This window comes from Stigmatopora nigra, chromosome 7, assembly GCF_051989575.1.
Source record: "Stigmatopora nigra isolate UIUO_SnigA chromosome 7, RoL_Snig_1.1, whole genome shotgun sequence".
In the NCBI taxonomy this organism is placed as follows: Eukaryota; Metazoa; Chordata; class Actinopteri; order Syngnathiformes; family Syngnathidae; genus Stigmatopora; species Stigmatopora nigra.
In genome coordinates, this window is record NC_135514.1 from 4,222,601 (window position 1) to 4,243,431 (window position 20,831).

Sequence of the window (20,831 nt, forward strand, 5' to 3'; positions counted from 1 at the left end):
GAGTTGTCGCCCTCCCCATAAGCTGATCCGCAAGAAAATAGAAAGAGCTTTAACGGTCCGCGGTGAGAAAAAGGTTGGGGGCCGCTGGTATAGAAGAAAAAAATAAATAAATAAGTAAAGAGACGATTTGGGGGCTGTCTAGATTTTGGCCTAGTAACTGCGGCAGTAATTTACATTCTTCCTGTAAAATCACCCATATCCAAATGAAATTCCCACTTCCACATGCTAACTTGTAGCCAATCCTTTCCACTGAACTCCGACGTTTGAACGGATCAAAAAAATGAAATAATGACGTGCGTTTCAGACTAAGCATTGCTCCATTGACGATAGCCTAGTTCAATAATTAGAAGTTGGATTTAAGAGGGAAAAAAGGGATGTGCCTAATGTGCGTAATAAGATGAGCCTGCCAGTCTCGCCACGTCGTTTTATTGCGGGCCAAGAACTAAATCCGCCACCCGTCCCCGAAATGAATGTTAATCGTCAGAGAGGCTCAAGTAGTTGCAGCTCGTGTATAAATCATTCAGTAATTTAAGGGTTTTCTCCGGTTCAAGCATTTAAGCCTTGACCTGCACGACCTCATAAATTGATACAAGTTCGGCCGGTCAGCGTCTCCTTGAGTCAAACCCAAGTGAGATTCCCAGTGACATTCAAACTCTGGCACCCTGTCAAATTTGAGGCACTTTCAAGGAATAATTGGGGTTCTTGTAAAGAAAGGTCATCCCTGAACCACACGCGTGTCTTCAAAATAAAAGTCAGTTGATGGCAAGTAGAACTGGGTAAACAAATACGTTAGAAATAGAAAGGGATAAATAAGTTATTGCATTTTTTCAGGAAAGATGCAAAGGTACCCTTGCAGGTAAAGAATGCTTTACCCAATGCAGCCACTAGGTGTGGCACTTAATCTTTCATGTATTAAAAGGAATGAAACACATTTTTAAATCCCTATGCAATCCGTTTCATGTTTTTTTTGTGTCAAAACAATCATCATAATACAACTTCCTTGACGAGAAAGGAGAAATGGAATTGAATCACATACAAATTGATTTTCACTTTTTAAAAAAAGAGGAATACCAGTGAATTCAAAATGTCTTTCTCAGGCAATAAAATAAGTTTCTTTCTATTTAATCACTGGGACTGATGGAAATAACATGAAACCCTCCAACAATACATTTAAAATATAAGACCATAAAGCTTTTCTTGCCAAAACCTATAGTGACCCTTGTCCTATCTTTATTTATCCAAAGAGTAGTGACGGACATTGTGGTCAGGAGGCCTCTTAGCTCCAGGCACTGCAATTAGTTTGGGTTCCTCACTAAAATAACATCTGAGAGTGCTTTGTTAAGGTGAATGTGATAATTTATGCCTTGGGCACTTTTTATTTTCATGATGTGTCAGTGAGACGGGGGACGGCAAACCAATCACTTTATTCTCCTCTTTCCTTCTTGGCTCTACAACCCCCACCCTCCTGTTGCAGTGTACAGATAAATTCAGATGACGTCACCATTTGGAAGATCTGGCTCCAGGCCCTCAGTGCCTTATCAGCAATGCAGTAAACTGTTGTATGCTTTCATCTGGATTTTTATTTTTTGGGGGGAGTTGACACTAAATCCATATGTCAAAATGTAGTTACTTATAACATACATGTCAACCTCTGCCGATAACTGCCCTGATAAAGGATTATGATTCCCCGTACAAACCCCCCAAAAACTGTACAAACACCGTACGACGCATGTTTACTCGCGATGACTCGTTCCTTACTAGGTGGCTCCTCCATGCTTGCTTCCACGATATTTACTCTATGGATATCTACGCATGCGCATGTCATCCTTTATCGTAATTACCGTACGCACCGCTAAAAAATACATACGATTGAGAATAATTTTTGCTGGTATACCGTGACAATAGTAACGATCGATGACAGTAGCGTCGTTGGCTACCAGCCTACGAGGCTATCTGGATTTTAGCCAAATCAATTTCAAAAGGAAACCAAATTTTTCTTCCTGTTCCATATTAAAGTAGAAAACAGAAAATATTTGTATATTTTTTTGGATTTTTTGTTAAAGAATAAAACCTACAGGAGTTTTTATTTTTATAAATTTACCTTCAAACCAAAAGTTTTTGTGCAATATGAAATAGATAAAATAATCAACTGAAGACATCATCACCATTGGCAAGCAGCCTATTTTCAGCCTCACAAAAAGTAAATTTACCTCATATGGCCATTTACAAAAAATATATATCAATATATATATATATATATATATGTATATTGCGACAGTTTTGTTTATTATTGCGATAACGATGGAGGGCTTGAGTAGCAGAAAACTGAATTATGAAAAGGTCAGATGTGGGGGCGATGCAGGGTTGGTAGGGCCACATTAAAAAGATTGCGTCCGTCTGGCTAATGGTTCTTTATGGCTCCCTCATGTCCTCAAATGTTAAATGACTGGCAGAGATTGTGACCGCTGGTAACTGTGTACCACCTCTGTGTGCCCCTTCGACCAAAGTACAACTCAAGGGGACTGCCACCGACAGTAAGTGTACCACTTCAATGCCATAAAACCAATAGACTAAACAGCCATTTATCATTGCTGCACACACTAACACGCTCAAACCGCAACATAGTGAATTAGACAGAGAACTTTTAGTTGGTCTACTCAATGACTCGATATTCACATTAAAACCTCATCAGCTATTATTGATGCGATAAAGCCTGACCGCTCAAACCTCAATTGCAATGAATGTCCAGAAATAAGACATTCATCTATGAACTTGACTTGACATTAATTACCTGGCTTTGTTGGTTTAATCAAATCATTGATTTGAAACAAGTGCAAGGGTGTGCAAATGTAGAATACCTATAAAGAAACATCTAAAGCAGGGGTAGCCTATGGCTCGGGAGCCACATGTGGCTCTTTTCATGCGTGCTTATGGCTCTCCTCTAAACTGTGAGATAAAATCTGAACACTGTCTAGAGTCACTTTAATCTTCCAGTTTTTAGTTAAACCTTTCTGCATGCATGCATGCATGCATCCCATTGATTAGCATCAGGGTAACAAATTTGTCAACATAATTCTGGGACTTTTTCTACTCTCATGTATTTTTACTTCGAGTAAATTCTGAGTATGTCTCTCAATGAATAACAATTGAAAATATGAATTGTTTATGGCTTTCTCTGTCAAAAAGGTTCCCGACCCCTGATCTAAAGTATCATTGTACAACTAAAGGTTTCTTGACCTGCCCAACTTTGTGACTTGTAGAAAACAAATCATCAAATTAGACACGTGGCGATAAAACCCGTGTTTTTGTTGTTGATCCTGGGAAATGTGAAGAAGTAACAAATGTGCAAGCAGTTAAGCCCTGACATTTTCCTTGTGTGTGTTCTGTTGGTGAGCTCTGGGTGGCTGTGAGTTGACAGGGACCTTGAGCAGCTGGCCCAGATGGTAGGCAGTAAATGTTTTCTGTACAGTGTGTAAGTGATTGGCTGTCTTAAGGACACAAGGATATAATGATGTACTGTGTGTTTTGTGTAGGCGCTATTATCTAATTACAAAATCTCTATAATGAAGGTATACTTACAGTATTACTGTTTCTTCTTTTATATGGACAGAGTTTTTAGTGCTGTGATTGTGACTGGAACACTAAAGAGGGAGTTAATTGAGCACATCAGATGCAGAAGAGTTAAAAGTTGAACATTTAAGAGGCCTGCTGAGAGACTACAAGACCTTGATGGTGTCTGCTAAAGCAACAACCCATCAATCTACTCTGACAGACATGCTTGTATTCAGAGTGTTTTAGTTGTATGAAGTAACAAGTCACATCTCAAGTGCACAGTGCATGTATGATTATCATATTCTGGATAGTTCCAGTACTTTGAACAGCCTATCACCAGAAAATCATAAGTTCAACACCGAAAACACACTTAAATGGTATGATTGGACTGTGAGCCACACATCACTCAGTGTTAAGTGCAGGGGACTCTGGGCATTGAGTAATCTTCACCAAAAGTCAGTGAAGGGTCCACCTTATTTAGGTTTCTGAGCTGAGTCATTGTGCTCAGGTCTCATTTTACAGTTTCTTGGATTCTACCTTGTCATTAGGCCTGTAAAGAGCAACATAGGGATGAAAGTGTTAGCTTTGTAAATCTTGTTCTTACTATTTTTTTTCATGTAAAGTGAGCTTTTGTTGATTGTTCTTCAGCATTCTTGTCTCTGAATTGGCCTTCAGCATGGAATTGCAGTGAATTATTTTGTGTTTTGCATATATATCCTGTATTTGAAATGAGTACTGTATGTCTTGGTCTTTTTTAAATCACAAACAATTATTCAATTTACAGCGCAGGTCTTTAATATTACCTCAGTTTATGCGTTCATACAAAATAATAAGGGTTTCATATAATATATGTAATCGAAAATCCCCATACCACTGATCCTATAATGCTTCATTGAACATCTGGTTAAAGTACTTTATGATAAATCAGGTCAGTTTGTAATTCAAACAAGCCAGAACAGTGGAACACGCAATCACATAGTAGACCTAATCTAATACCCATTGACATTCATGGTTTCACACATTTGTTTTATTATGCTACTACTTTGAATTGAATATACTTTTCCAAAGTTAGTAAAAAAAAATTTCAAGTTGTCAAAACATAATATCACAATAGACAAATAAATATTGAATTGAACATTTCCCCCATATACTTCTCCGTTAGATATTTAGTAATAGTTTTTTTAGTATCATCAGTTGATTTATTTACTTTCACATTAACTAAGCTTTGCATTTTACACTAATAGAAATTGTGCTGTTTACTTCCATTGCAGGAGACTTGGATTACGATAAGTATGACAAGTAGTAGCATGGTGAGTGGGTGGTTACCATGTCCGCCTCACAGGTCTGCGCTTGATGTTTCAATCCCTAATAGGGTACCACTCTCCTATGTGGAGTATGCATGCTGTTTTGTATGGGTTTCTCTGGGTAATGCAGTTTCCTCCCACATCCCAAAAACATATATGGTAGAAGAACAAATGAACGAATAAATATTCTAATCAAGTTCTTTTGTCTATTTTTTGTGTGACTTTAAAACTCTTCTATGGATAAAGTTGGAGAGTATGTTTGGCTATGGCAAGAAGGTAGGAGAAACCAAGCCAAGCCGGTTGACAACCACACACTGGGAAGTGCCATGATTCAGTGTGATGGATTGACTACCATGTATTTTACCCCGCTGTGAGAACCATAGAAAAAAAGCTAAACGAAACGCTGTACAATCAATATGCAACTGACTGGGACCGAGCTCAACAGTACAGTGCCAGAAAAATGCATATGCGTCACACTTGGGATCGCACAAAGGTTTGTCATGACATATTATGCACTGACACTTATTGTTGTGTTCGACCACAGCTGTTGACATGTGTGGTAATTGTTGAGTGTTTCTGTCGAAGCTTTTACATTAACTGATTCATTTTTCTATCTCTTTTGAGCACTCCACTTTTTTTCTTTCTGCCTGTCTTTATTGTTTGCTGCCTATTTATCAGTTGGTTGCCATGAAACTATAAAACAACAAAATAATTAAGATGAATTCGGAACGACTTCTTGTGTTGGTACACCCATGGGTCCCTATGTGCAGTACTTTTTGCGCATATTGAGAACAAAAATTCGGCATGCACAGATCTTATTGTCAATGGTGGCAAAAAAGTAATTGCCAATGTTTTTATTGGAGCATTAGCAACCAAAATCCAGACTAAAAGGTCACAGTAAGACTGATTAATTTATTGCACATTAGCTGACTCACAGACAGATCATCAAAACTTGGAAACAGAGTTATGAAAACACAATAGCTACAATGGATCATTGTTAAAGACTTAAAAAAGAATAGAAAATATGCCAAATGACTCCGATTTGTGTACTGGTGGGTAGCACATGTTTGACTACGACCGGAACATTTTTATCAACACAAAGAAAACCGCGAATGTTTAGTCAAATATCAAGCTTATACTTTTTTTCAAATACAGACCTGTTGAAAAAGAAACATTATTCACCTTTTGCACATTTGGATCATGTAAAAGTTTTGTTTAGAGTTACAATATGCAAATCAAGAAGTGGGAGTGATAAAAAAAATCATTTTGAAAAAGTAATTCATTAAAAAAAATTAAATAGGGAAACGCAGTGGTTAAAACTTCCGCCTCTCAATTCTGGAATTAAAGATTCAATCCCCGATAAACCGAAATCTGGCCATCGCCGAAGGCTGAAATAATTTTAATGAGCCAGATAATATCAATACTCTTAAAACTTCTCAATTCATCACCTTTAGTATTTTATGAAGTTTCCTTAAATTGCCAAATTGTTTTGGTAGTAGTAACACATTCTGTGACCGAATTAGGACAAATTTATAAGTTAAATAAAATACATTTTTGCCATTATATCTTAAATAAAAAGTGCACCCGTCTAGTTAACAAATTATTACAAGCATGTACACTTAAGAACCAATACTTTTTTTTATACATTTGTAGTATTTCCACTATACCTGATTGTCTTTTTACATAACTCACATTTTCCAGTTTTGTCTGGCTTTTGAAAATACAGCCAGACTTGCTCCTTGTCAGTTTTCCATGTATGCAAGTTTTTTTTTTTTTTTACCTCAGGTAACCTCCTTTCAACTCTCATGTGAACACAGTTAGACAGAAGGGGAGCAAGGGTTGCCGATCAACAGTGCCTTGCAATGGCATAGGAGCAGTGAGTGCATTACTTCTTATTAGGTCATCTATAATTTGATTCTATAGTTTCATATATGTGTTTATTTTTTGAGTTACGAACCTCAGCATTTCTAATGAACTTTGCTTAGATAAACAATATAACTTTTCTATAGCAACAGAACAGTCCAATCATGATAGGTTCAATGCTTGTAGAATTAAGTTCATATATTCATTGTGTTATTAATAATTATTGTACTTCTAAACTGTATTGTTTCTGGCAACTAGTTTCAGTTACTCTAACTTGATTTCACACATACAAGGTCAAAACTTGTAAAATGACACGTCACAACCAATTAAGTTAAATGACAACTCCTTGATGATTCTAATGTATTCTACCATCAACTAATATCACTCATTACATTTAAATATTTTGAACTGGCTCCGATTGCAGTAATTGCCGAGCATTGGTATTGAGTGTGTTGCAATTTAGTAAAGTGGGGACATATGTCAGTCAAGTCCAGGTCAAATACCATGATCAAAACAAACATGATCTATTTCCCTGGCTGGGGAGTCCAAGCTCACCCCTAACCTCTGTAAATGTGAGCTCTAAAGCATAGGATTCAAGCACAGAATGGCCAAAAGTGCCCTAGGCTTTAACCTGTACAAAAACATATTACTGTAATCTAATTCACAAGAAGTCTGGTAATGTTTTTCTCCTTGGAAAAAAAATGTGTATTTAGAGTAGGGTTGCCTTATCTCATTGTCTCAAACAAAGCTGTAGAAACATTCCCTGTTACCCAGAAAGGGGAAAAACTAAAAACTGACAAAGAGCCACTTGTTGGAATGCACGAGAATCTATAGTATTACAGAAATCTTAGTGTCAAGCAGCCTCCTGGCTTAAGTTTATAAACTAATATCCTCTTCTTAAAGGAGAAGAGATAATTTTTAGTGTTTGACCCTCAAACACTCTCAAGTTTTTGACTTCAGGCACGGGAACTCCAGTGAGACTTAATGCCTACCCCACACATAGAAAAAAGGAATCTAATTCTGTTAAAAAAGAGAAGTACTTGGAGCGTCCATATTTGAAAATAAGCCCCCACAGCAAGCCTGGCTTGAAATTAATGCACTGATAAACACTAACACATGATATGGTTCAGGGTATTTCAAGCCATTTGGAGCAAGCCCACTTTTAGCTTGGATTACAATTGATTCTTCAGGGAATCTGAAATGATCGTGCGGTCTTTTTTTTAATGACTCAGATGATATCTTTTGAGTTACATCCAAATGCACAAGACGACCATTCAAACTGCTTGTGATTGTTTTGTTTAAAAGCAAAGTGTCAAAAAAACAGTAAGTGGGGTTTGAGGTCACAGTAAGTTCTTGTCGATTTTATGGTAGGCGGCAAGTAATGTTAGAAATCAAGCATGGATACAACGTCCAATGTGAAACACGTGGTTGTAAATGAAAGTCTAGACAAAGAGTATTTATGGACGTTGTATTGGTACGGACCAAAGAACCTTATATGAACTTGGTCTACACACAATATCTCAAGATGGCTAGAAATCTGTGAAAACATTGAAACAGTCATCAAAGTCATTACTACTTGCTTGAGTGCACTGGGTTTTAGATGTTCTGAAATACATCTGTGCGCCTGTCCATCCATCTGTTCATCAATGTAGCACTTTATAAACAACATGCAGTAATCACCAAATACCTCAGATATTTATTTGTTTTTCATTCATTCATTCCTCTTCTGAACTGCTTCATCCTAATTAGGGTGCTAGAGCCTATCCTAGCTGACGTTGGGCCAGAGGCAGGGCACACCCTGAATCGGTGGCCAGCCAATCGCAGGACACGGGGAGACCGACAACCACGCACACACTCATACCTAGGGGCAATTTAGAGTGTCAAATCAGCCTACCATGCATTTTTTTGGGAATGTGGGAGGAAATGAGAGAACCCGAAGAAAACCCGCAGAGGCCCGGGGAGAACATGCAAACTCCACACAGGTGGACCGACCTAGATTTGAACCCAGGACCGCAGAGCTGTGAATCCTATGTGCTAATCAATCGCATTGCCGCGCTGCCTGTTCATTTGTTTTGCAATAAAAAAATAAAAACATTAAACAAGATAGAAAGAAAGAATCGGCAATGGAAACATTAAAAAATAAAACAAATGTAGATTCACTTTCCCCTTTAAGTGTTTACCACAAACATTTGAGGCCCTGAACATTGAAATGGTTCAAATTTCATACGAGAGCCAGAAATGAATAGAACTTCTAATCAATTCCTTACAATCTGCAGCTGATTTAAAATATCCCTGATCATGTTCCATACTTTAACCTTCCCTGAAACAGTGAATGCATCATGTTCATGATAAGAGACAATAATTCACCAGCCTTTTGCAAGGCTGAATTGACAATAATAATATATCTTCAAATAGTCTTCTCACATATAATATATAACAATTTAACACACACAATCTTATGGAAAAAAGACATACAGTAGGAAATCAAGGCCATAGCAGTCGTCATCATCATTTTTAGAATAAGTTAACTGTTCTTGTGACCAATAAAATAATTATTATTACGACGGAATTGGAACTTCGAGTTCACAAAACATTCATTCACAGCAATATATCAAACACTGCCTTTAATAAAAAAAAGTGTAAAAACAGCATATATAGGATTAAATTATTTTTCTAATTAAATTACTTGCTCACATCAATATGTGGCGTATTTTCACACAGACACTTACTCGGTCAAAAACAAACACTGCGGTTGTAATCACTCTCGATGCATTGATTCTCAAACAAGGTTATCCGAGCTGATCCCTAACACAGTACCAGCCCCCATAGATTACCTGGACAAGTCTTATATAGTTATAATGACTCAAGGTTTTCTGTTTACCATTGTCTTTGAAAATATGTTATCTTTGCGCCTTTCGGCTCCAGATATCTTCGAATAATAATTGAAGAATTCTTTGTATTATTATTTTTTTAAAGCCACACATGTAGGGCATACAATTACATCTTAGTCCTAACAGCTTAGTTTGGTATCATCAGAAAAACAGTGAAAGCTAACCTATTGTTATAAATGTGAAATATGCCTTGATGCCCTCACTCGAGGACAAGAAAGACGGCAGTCGACAGTGCTCTTTCACCCGTTTTATTCAACGTGTGGCAATCCAATAAAGACAAAAATGTTACGTTGTCGTCGTTCAGTTGCCAGCTCGTCTTCCTCTCGACTTTCGTGAAAAAATTGCGTGCCTTCTAAGCGTGGAAACATTTTCACCTCAATCTGGCCTCCACTACTTTTTTCCAAAGTTTGCACAGTATAGTTCATCAATGTAATTCTTGAGTTGCTACAAATTGGCACACTATTTTATAGGGGGGATACAACCACACTTTTCCCTGCCCTCGGGCATTTTAACAATCCATCTTTTTTAGTAACCCAGTTAAAAAAAACAAGACAAAAAGAGCATTATACATCTACTGTAACAAATAATAACCTTTTAATGCTTCGTCCTCAATTCATCCATTCCCAACTATCCTATCTCAAGTTCCAGTGTCCTCCTTCATAAAGTACTCCCACAAAACGTCCATCACAAGCCTTACGTAACCAGGGTATCAAATCCTAGAGAGCTGATATTTTATCCACATTACATTCTGCAAGTCAGGTCTGATTTGTGCGCATATAAGCCATACCCTTACTTTTTTTTTTTGGGCGACAAATACGGCTATATATAAAGCAAGAAAATATGTTACTCCTCCTTCTAGTTTGACATGATTGTAAGTTTTCATTCAGCATTTGGACAAAAAGGGAATTTAATGTGCAATGGTAATACTAAAATACATTTAAAGCTAACAAAGATGTGAACCAGGAAAAAGAATGGATGTAAGCAGACTGCTGCTTCAGTCATCTCTAATGCTATAACCAGAGATTTGCTGTAGATTTCCTTGGCGTGTAAGTAATAACAATAAAGCTGGGGCCTATACTTGAATTAAAGTCAAACATGTCATCTTGTTAACTTGTTTGCCTACTTCTAGGTTCCTAGCAGTAAAAAGAAACCAGGAAAGATATAACTCAGGGAGCCAGGACATGCCCAGTGGCTGAAACATAATCCTTTGGGGACAGATTTTCACTCACAGGTCAAGTGGATAAGGTCTGAACACAACAGACAAGTTGTTGTTGTACCTAGGTTCTCAACTAACTCTTACTCTCAAGACTAGGCTCTGAAAAACATAAAATTAGACTCAGATGCCAAATATTTCCCATGCCATTCAAATTAATATTTACTAGATGGGAAAATGAATCTTTCATTATCCGCAAATTTCCAGATACTGAGTATTTGGTTTTCCAGGAAATAGCACTGACAACGACTTCATGGGAGTAGCAGGGGAAAAAATAGACATCTATGGCACTTTTGGGAAAAAATTGTGGGTTTGAAAAAACAAAATAATAATAATAATGGTAGAAACAATTGTAAATATTCTATCCGTTGTGCTAGAGATAATAAAGAAGATTTGAATGTTAAAGAGAAATTATCTCCATTATTAATCACACCACGTGTCATGTCCTGTTGGTTTAGTACAGGGGTCGGGAAACTTTTTGATGGAAAGAACCATAAACAATTTATATTTTTCAAATGTTAATCCTTGAGAGCCATGCTCCGAATTTAAAAGTCAACATACATAAAAATGTGAGCCTTTTTTAGGCACTTCACCACTTTTAAAGTACAAAAAGTCTCTGACTTGTTTTGACAACATTGTTACGTTGTTGCTAATCAATGAGTATCAATGAGAATATCCATGCAAAAGAGTGTAATGAAAAAAAAAAAAGATTATAAGGCACTGGGGGTAGTGTCAATGCCATACTACCAATGTAACGCTCCTATTCCTGCACTTTCTCACCAGCAGTTTCCATAATTTACCTCACAGGTTAGTGGAGAGCCATATGCACCCATCGAAAGAGCCATTTGCGGCTCCTGAGCTATAGGTTCCCTACCCCTGGTTTAGTAAGTACTCTCAGGTACTCTATAGTCTCCTGTTGTGTTGCTGGCAGTCAAAAATGTCCATGACACATTCTAGACTCGGCTATGGCCCACCTTTTTTAACGGTTTTGTCCATACAAGTTTTAAATGTAAATGTCTCATCCCAACCTGAGTCACGTTTTTTTTTCTTTGTTAGGCACTAATTGTTATTTAATGATTAACAAATCAAAGTGACACACCCAGGATAAATATCAGCAGAAGAAGAGATGTTGCTGTTGATTAAAGATAGTGTGAGCTAAGAATGAATCACTTTACCAGAATTCTCATCTTATCTTTAGTTACGAGCTTTGAGATGATGCCAAAAGAATTCTGTGAATGCAAGTGATGTGGAAAATCTTCTGTGGCCTGGCACCTTTTAGAAATGGGGTGAGGAGCACATTTATTTGAGAGTGACTCCAGCCAGAAGGTTCCAAAAATCTTCTTTGATTTACTTTTGTATGCCTCCCTGGGGAAGGTATTGCTGATCAAGTGTAGGCCGCATGGTGAATCTTTGCCATTGAAAAACTGGAGCCATTGATAGGGCTACAGGAAAGTCTGTTCCTGTGGTTGTATAACCTAGAGGCTGCTCAACACAGCGGAGGAAAATACATGGCAAGATGCCTATTAAAGCATTATCTGACAGCTATTAAAGATATTTGTGTATATACTTTTTCACAAGTAACTGGTGGTAATTGCATTGAGCTACAATTATAATTTTAACTCCTCGGTTACCTTCATTGTAAGCAAACATAGTCTCAAAACATTATTTCAACCCTAAAGTAAACATTTTTTAAGCATAACTTTGCCATAGGTTTGGAGTGATAATTGCCATTCATTACCTTGGAAAAATGTCAACTTTTTGGTTCTAATCTGAGTGTAATTAGTCTGAAATTTGATCCTTAGCTACCAAATTGTTTGATAGTGAGAATAGCCATTCTAGATTCACTAGATCTACTGTTTCTTATTTCTCCGCAGACAAAACAAACAAAATGACTCAGGTAATGAAACACAGGTTGAGAAAGCCTTTGAAGTTCTACATGGCAATCACCACAGTCAACATTGGACTACACTCAAGGATCCCATGGGTACCTTCCATGATAGCAGCAAATTCCAGGCACAGTGACATGAGTCAAGTAGGAAGTGTCGACTGAGGGACCAAAGATCCATAGATGCTAAACGCCCCCCCCCCCCCCCCCGACCCCTCCTCATATACCAACAGACAGCCACAGAAGTTGGCTGTGATACTCGGCAAATGTTTAAGTGGAGAAATTACCAAAAAAAGAAGAAGAAGAAAACTGCTTTCGACCGCAACCACATAAATCAGCTAAATCATAACGGGTAAAAGAATGCGAAAGTCACACAAATTGGTCACACCCACAGCATCCACTATCAGCAACTGAATATTTAATATGCATGTACCTCTCAAATGTCATATTTTCTCTTTGTTTCAAATCTAAACATGGTGCTTTGGGGAGTCTCCCAAATCCTGACGAGGTCTCAACACATACACAGGGTGGCTTTCAGCAGGGGCCATGCTGAAAAAAAGTTTCAATACCTTGGCTTTTTCAACAGTTACCTTAAGTTTCCAAAGGTTTGTGAAATGGGCACATTTTCACTGAGTGACCAGCAACAATAAATTTACTGTGCTTGTGATCCCTTAGGATACTCAATCTTTATTCTTAACATTCAATCCCTCGCGTTAGGCAATGATACATATGAATAAGTAGCTCTTGTCGTTCTAAACCACAGTGTAACAAGACCCATGGCATGAACTTTTCTTCCTTCATTTAATTGACTGGGTTTCCCACGTTAAATGACTTCATGGAGCCTAACCTCTCCCATGTGGGATGTTGACACAGATAAGGGCCCTGTGAGGAAGTGAGGTATACCAGAGTAAAAAGTATTTGCGGACAAAATCATTTTACACCATTTCAACTACCACTTTTTAAAGCATTTTATATTAATACCAAGTTTAAGAATACCAATCTCCATTACAGAAAAAGATTTGAAAATCTGTTTCCTTATGTTTACGAAAATGGCATCAATGCTGTGCAGTTGGTGCTAATGCAAAGGATCAAGCAGTATATGCCACTGTGGAAGTTATTACAACCGACTTCAACCCCCGCCAGCTGCTCATAGTTGGCTGCGATAGCCCCCTTCGCGACCCTTGTGAGAATAAGTGGTATGGAAATTGAATGAATAAATGGGGGCTATAAGGTTGGGGTAATGGGATGTTTGAAAATTGTGGACACCCTCGTAAGACAGGGTATTTGGATGTTTGGCATTTATCACTCAAATTCACATTTATGTTACATGCGAGTAAAAAATTAGCGGCCAACATCTAAAGTTCCCTAAACCCCTAATGATTCTCAGCAGTTCTGTAGGTTTTTTCCTGAGTTTTTTTTCTTTGAGTCTGAATATTTGGTGCCAACTGCTTACTGGTATCTGGAACTGTTCATAATTTCCTACACCCTGAACGAGGCCTCAATTTCTTGCATAAAGACAGCCCCAAATAACAAAACTTCTTCCACCACACTGTAGAGTAAGATAACACTTTTTTAGGAGCTATGCATTGTTGTGGTTCGTTAATGTACATTTTAATTTTATTTGACTTGCCTCAATGGCTGGCAAATATACAACCCTTACACCAACAATGATACTTTATAAACACACGGCGAGTGACCTTTGCCCTGCTGTCTCCTGCTACACCATCTACCTGCTGCGGAACAAGAATTGCTGGTGGGTAGTTGGGGCCACTGGGCAGGTGCCCACCTCCCGCCGTCTGGCTGGGTGGGTCCCATCGAGCGCTACGTTTAATTCAGATAACTAGGTAGGCACAGTACACCTTTTAAATGGACACCTTTGTCTTAATCCCATTTATTGTGAGTGGTTATGGGGTATAGCGTCATTAGATGGGATAGGCTCCAGTGCAAAGCTGTTCTACCCTACCATTACGCCTCCCCAATTTTAATTTGGGCTTGTGGAAAGACTGGAGGGAGAGGTTCACTTCCCTTAGCTCTGCCTCATCTGCTCCTAATCTTACTCGCCTGATAGGGAGTTCGTGGGAGTTTTGGTAGGTAGTTGAGGGTCCGATCCCGCTGGGTCCTCACTGTGTTTTCATCTTCTCCCTGGGCCTGTTTTGGTAACCTTTCCTTCCACATCCCGAAAACACTTATGGTAGGCTGGTTGAACACTCTAAGTAGCCCCTTGGTATAAGTGTGAGCATGAATGGTTATCCGTCTCCTTTTGCTCTGCGATTGGTTGGCCACCAATTCTAGGTCTCCCCCGATTCCCCCGATCCCCTGATTCTGGGGACAACTCCGTTCTTCTTGGGTACATCAATGCTCACATGGGCAATGACAGCGAGACCTGGAAGAGCCTGATTGGGAAAACAACCCCCCTTTTTGGGAGAGTCTCGTGGGAACGTCTGGAGGAGTCCCTTGTCAGAAGGAGTTTCCACTTCTCTGACAAAGCTTTGCCTATGTCCAGGGAAATGTGGGGGAACATTGAGTCTTAGTGGACCGTGTTCTGTATCTCATTTGCCGAGGTGGCCGGACGAAACTGTGGTTGTGAGGTGGTTTGTGCCTTTTGTGGTGACAATGCCAGAACTCGCTGTTCAACACCATCAAATAGGAATGGGGTAGTACTGGCGCATGCAATCCATATGCTCCCTTTAAGACTAATGCATGGTGACGGGCCTGCCCAGAGGAAACCCAAACAGGCACAGGAGGAACACGCAAACTCCACTCATAACAGGAAAACCGAAGCTTGGATTGAACCCTTGACCTCACAACTGTCAGCAACGTGCCAAGCACTCATGTAGCAATGCTGTCTAGTGTTTTAAATGACTGATTCTATTAAGCCTGAATTCTATATTTTCTGTTGCATGTATCAGGAAAATTGTGGTTTGTTTATATCATTTGTTTATAGCGGCAAACAAAAAAACAGAGAAAAAGGGACACAGAACAAAAGTGAATGAAGTGCTCATCCTAAATTAATTATGAATTCATGCACAGTGACAGTGTGAATGGTTGTCTGTGTCTGTATGTGATAGTGAGCAGTTTAGGGCGTATTCCACCTTTCACCTGAGGTCAGTTGGGTTACACTGCAAGAATGACAGGATAAGTGATTTTGAAAATGGATGGAAAGACGGCTGGACTTACAGGTGAGATATGCATCCCAACAGAATTGGTTTGAGTCACCAACATCATGCACTAAAAAGGATAAAGTGAGTTGAATGGTCAAAGACGACTTGAAGGGTCATTTAGAACACAAGAATAAAAAACAGATATTAACAAATGTTGAAGCACAATTTATTAAAGCAAACGATGAATTAGTATATGCAGATTCGAGCATTTTATTCTTTTTGTTATGTCGTATAAAAGGATCACAATACATGTAGCGTCCGTCATCGTTCTCTTCATATCGCAATCACGGATATAACTTTGTCCGTTTTGATAGAAAAGTCAGTTTTTTTTACTGCAATTCTTTGTTTGTTTACCTTCTATATGTTAGTTTGTTCTTCCAATTATTCTGAAAAGGTTCATTTTTGCATTTGCATCCTCGTGGTTAGCGTGTCGGACTAAGAGCTCCGGGGTCCTGGGTTCAAATCCAAGTAACGTCCACCTGTGCAAAGTTTGCATGTTCAACCTGGACCTACGTGGGTTTCCTCCTGCATTCCAAAAACATGCATGGTAGACTAATTGGACACTCTAAATTGCCCCTAGGTATGAGTGTGAATGCAAACTACACACAGTTGGACGTGACCTGGATTTGAGCCCAGGGCCCCAGAGCTGTCAGACCGACACGCTAACCACTCGCTCCACTGGGCCTCCCTTTTTATATTTTATTGTTAATCTATATTGAAATGTATATGCTTTGTGTCTTTATTTAACACATGGATGGATTTATGTCCGAGTACTCTGACTAAAGAAGTAACCCGAGTCCTTAAAATGAGAGGACATTTTGTCTGTTTACCATGAGTACTCAATATGAAAACCCAAGTAAATATAGATGGCACTTAAGAGCAAATATTCCATGAAACAAAACCTCAACTTCACATCTTGTACAAAAGCCTCCCTTCTCCAGTTCCTTGAAAGCTTTCCTGGTCAACAAATGCATCCAAGAGAGTACCAGGGGATGACATAGCTAAAAGCATCCACGACTACCTTTATTGTAATTTAGATATATCAGGTTTTTAACCAAAATCTGAAAAACAAATACATTTGTGCTGCATTTCACTTAGCATTTTATTTAAATCATAATCTTAAAGGAATTAGAAGAAATCCCCTTTTTTGCAATTCACAGTCTCTGTCACATCAAAGTCAGCATTCCTGCTTTAGAGCCCATGTTGACATCATCGTTTCTCCACTCAAAGTCAGACATCTATCCAATAAGTACCCATTTGCAAAAAGTGCCACACACAAGTATACTCTCATCCAAATGTAGTACAGCAGTGAGAGAAATTCCTTCAGCGGTTGACTGAAAATTTGGGGGTTTGACATCAAAAGATGTGCAATTTGACCAACAAAGCATTTAAGCTTATTTACCAAGTACTGGAGTGCTGCGATGTGGAAGAGAGAAGCCTTAATACCTCTGTCATGTGAGGAAACATTTTGGAATATATGACTGAGTGTTTATTGTGTTATTTTGGTTTTTAGTGTGTGCTTTTAAAATAAGTAATTCAAACAAATTGTCCAATTAGAAAACCAGATGATTTTGGTAAAATCTAACTGTTTGTATTACGCAGGGCCAAAATTTATGCAATGGCTGTGATTGATTTTGGTCTTTATGTAATTTCACAAATTATCAATCTTCATCCCAAGACAAACTTGTTATTTCTTGTTAATTAGCCCCATGAATAGTAAAATCGAATATAAAACTGGGCTTGGTCATTCATTGCAAATACGCTCTGCAAGGAAAGCTGTGGAAGTGATGAAGAGATTTGTCCAATAACATAAAGTGGCGTGAAATTCAGTACTACGGAATAGTGAGAGGAAGGAAACGGATGGAGTTGGTATGCAATAAAAAGTGACAGGAGTATGGAATAATGATAAATGCAATATAAAATGAATGTTTTTTAGAATAATGTTAACACATTGGCACTCAGAGGATAACAGCTCTATTGTCTATCTATTGTTTAAAAAGTTACTGGCGAGACAGAAAAACTGTTAGAGAATAGGTTTCCAAAATTAACGTCCAGGTTTTCATTTCAACCGAAAAAAAGGATACATTTTCACGAATTTCGTTAAACTTTAAAGATTATTCAGATGGTTGCAGTTGGTTTCAGAAGAAACCTTATTGCTTAAACTGTCTGTCCTAAATCAATGGTAACAAGAGGTATGCGTCCAATCTTTTTCTAGTTTTTGCAGCATGAAAATGTCAAAGCGCAGGAAGGTAGACACTGATGATTTTCTCAAGTCTTAATTTTCCTATAGAATACAAAGTATTTTGTCATTTGTGGTAGCAGCACAAAGCCAGACCATGATAGATTTATTCAATGAATATAGTATAGAAGTGCCTCTATATGTGAATAGTTGTGCTTCTCCAGTAACCGCAGTATGTACATTCTCTGTTAGGGTTTTGTGTGAGAATTGAGCTGATTTTGGCCTCAATTTTCAGGTCCTGAGAGACCACTATAATATCTACCCTCTAATGTTGTGTTTGATTGCGAAAGAAAATAATATAAATGATATATGTATTTATTTTCCATAAATTAAATGTATGATTCATATACAGTATAAAATCCAGCAAAACATATGTTGTAGTACTCCACCAACAAAATCATGCGCTAATGACTAATGTAGTTTTACAATGACATGAATCTGAATATTGTTCTTGGCATCAAATGAGCAGAGAGAAGAGCATAACAGTAGAAATTCCAAGAGTGAAGCTCCATCAATTATACTTTGGGCTACTCACTTGGAATACGTGATAGGTCATAGGTGCCCTCCGGGGAGACTGTAAGCGTGTTTAAGTCATCTGTACAGAGTTATTCGCGGTAAGCTGAAAGCAACTTGGTCAGACAAGGGACCAATCAGATTCCAATGTAAACACCATGGCACTGGCTCCAGAGGGCTTAGTCCAAACAAGGTGGCTAATTGCATCTGTCTTCATTTTCCGCAACTCACTGTACAACACCGATGAAAATGGAGTCTAGATGGAACAGGAACTATTTCAAAACCACAGAGATCACCTCAACCTTACCTCAATTTTTACTCTATAACTGTTCATTTTAGAGATTGCCAGCTCTGATTGCTTGTGTCAGAAATCAAAATATAATGTCTGCAAAGTGATTTTACTGGAACATTTTTTCATACACAGAGACTGCAAAGCAAAATATACAATGTATGCTGTATATGCTCTACACTTGTCCTTTGTGTGATAGATGGGGAAACCTTTGTATGCATCATTCTAGCAGCACAATTTTGGTTTCCAGAGGGCTGTAACTGATCTTTCATATTGTGAAATTTCGTTTGGTTCAATCTGCAAGGACACTTCCAGGCAGGCGCCTTTAATTTTTGCCTTTACCACACCAAACTGCTACTCCAACTTCTTTACAGAGCACTTTACTATTATCATGTAACCCAGAGTGTGTGCTCTGAAATGAAGTATTTATTACATAGTACATACCCTTATTTCATGGACTCATGATCCTTAATTGCACTTTGGCTATTTGCAGCTTAAAAGTGATCTTACTTTAAATTCTTTGTTTCCTTTTGTTTCAATCTTACGTTTGGTCTAAATCAGTTAGCTTCCTCAATTTCATTGACATTCCTATCCGTCTGGTAATTCCAATGATTGTAAATAAACATCAATTTCCATTGTAAATTTCCCAATGATGACTATATATTCATCAACTTGCCTCTAAAAAGCTTGAAAATATTGCAATTACTATTGTATATAGAATCATAATGCTTGAATTTGGATAGGGCCTTCGAAGCAATGTTTAAACAAAAGCCAAATGGCATCTTCTCTGTCGACTAAACGTCTTAAAAATGGAGAAATCAATGATTAATTCAAGAAATCTAGAAAACGGACAAGCATCACACTCACACCCACATTGGGGCTAACCCCTCGTTCCAACGGGCTGTGTAGTCATGGTGTGCCCCTTCATCTGCTGTCCTATGAGATGGAACACCATCAGTGCATCACAATCCAAGGTGGTCATTGGGCCAATCCCGGTCACCTGCAACCAACCATCAGAAATTGGACGAAGAGACCTGCGACCCCTTTAGAAAATATTCTATTGAGAGTTGTGGGTGATGCAATGCATTTGAATCCTCAGAGTTTTGAGATCCCCGGTCTGACCTTCCCTTGGGCATTTGGCATGTCTCCCAGGGCATGCCTGGATTTTTTCCAGGTACATACTCCGGTTTCCTCCTACATCCCCACAATATGTATAGGGTAGGGTAATTGAACAATATAAATTACCCTTAGGCAGCGGCGGTTCGTGAATTTCCTACCGACGCCTTCAGTTGTCTGAATCAATCAAACACTCAAAAACTATTTTATGGCTATAAAACCTTTACTGCAGCTACAGCTGCGACACGTAAAAAAAAATCAATAACCTCATACAATTGAAATATTAATTAGGAATATAGCCATATTTTACTCACCAAAAATAATTTTTACCTGACACAATATCCATCTTCCTTTCTTTCCTCCTTCCTTTCTATCGCCATCGAAGCTAATGCTGAAAATCGAGCCTGTCCTGTCGTATTTCTGACATACGTTTTTATTTGATTTAGTGCTGAAAATAATTGTATGAATAATATTAAGCTTTTGTAGAGGCCAAGTCAAAGTCTGACATCAATGTGATATTTTGGTTAGACGCCTACCTAACATGTTTTATTGGGGTACGTGATTGATGGCCATCTTGCGCCAGACATTTTTTCCGGGCATACAATATAACAAGGACGGCTCGGCCGCTTGAGTGGTCAGCGCGTCAGGCTCACAGCTCTTGGGTGTTGGGTTCAAATCCAAGTCAGTCTACCTGTGTGGAGTTTGCATGTTCTCACCGGGCCTGCGTGGGTGTTGTCCAGGTACTCCGGTTTCCTCCCACATTCCAAAAAAACATGCATGGTAGGCTGATCGGATACTCTAAAAC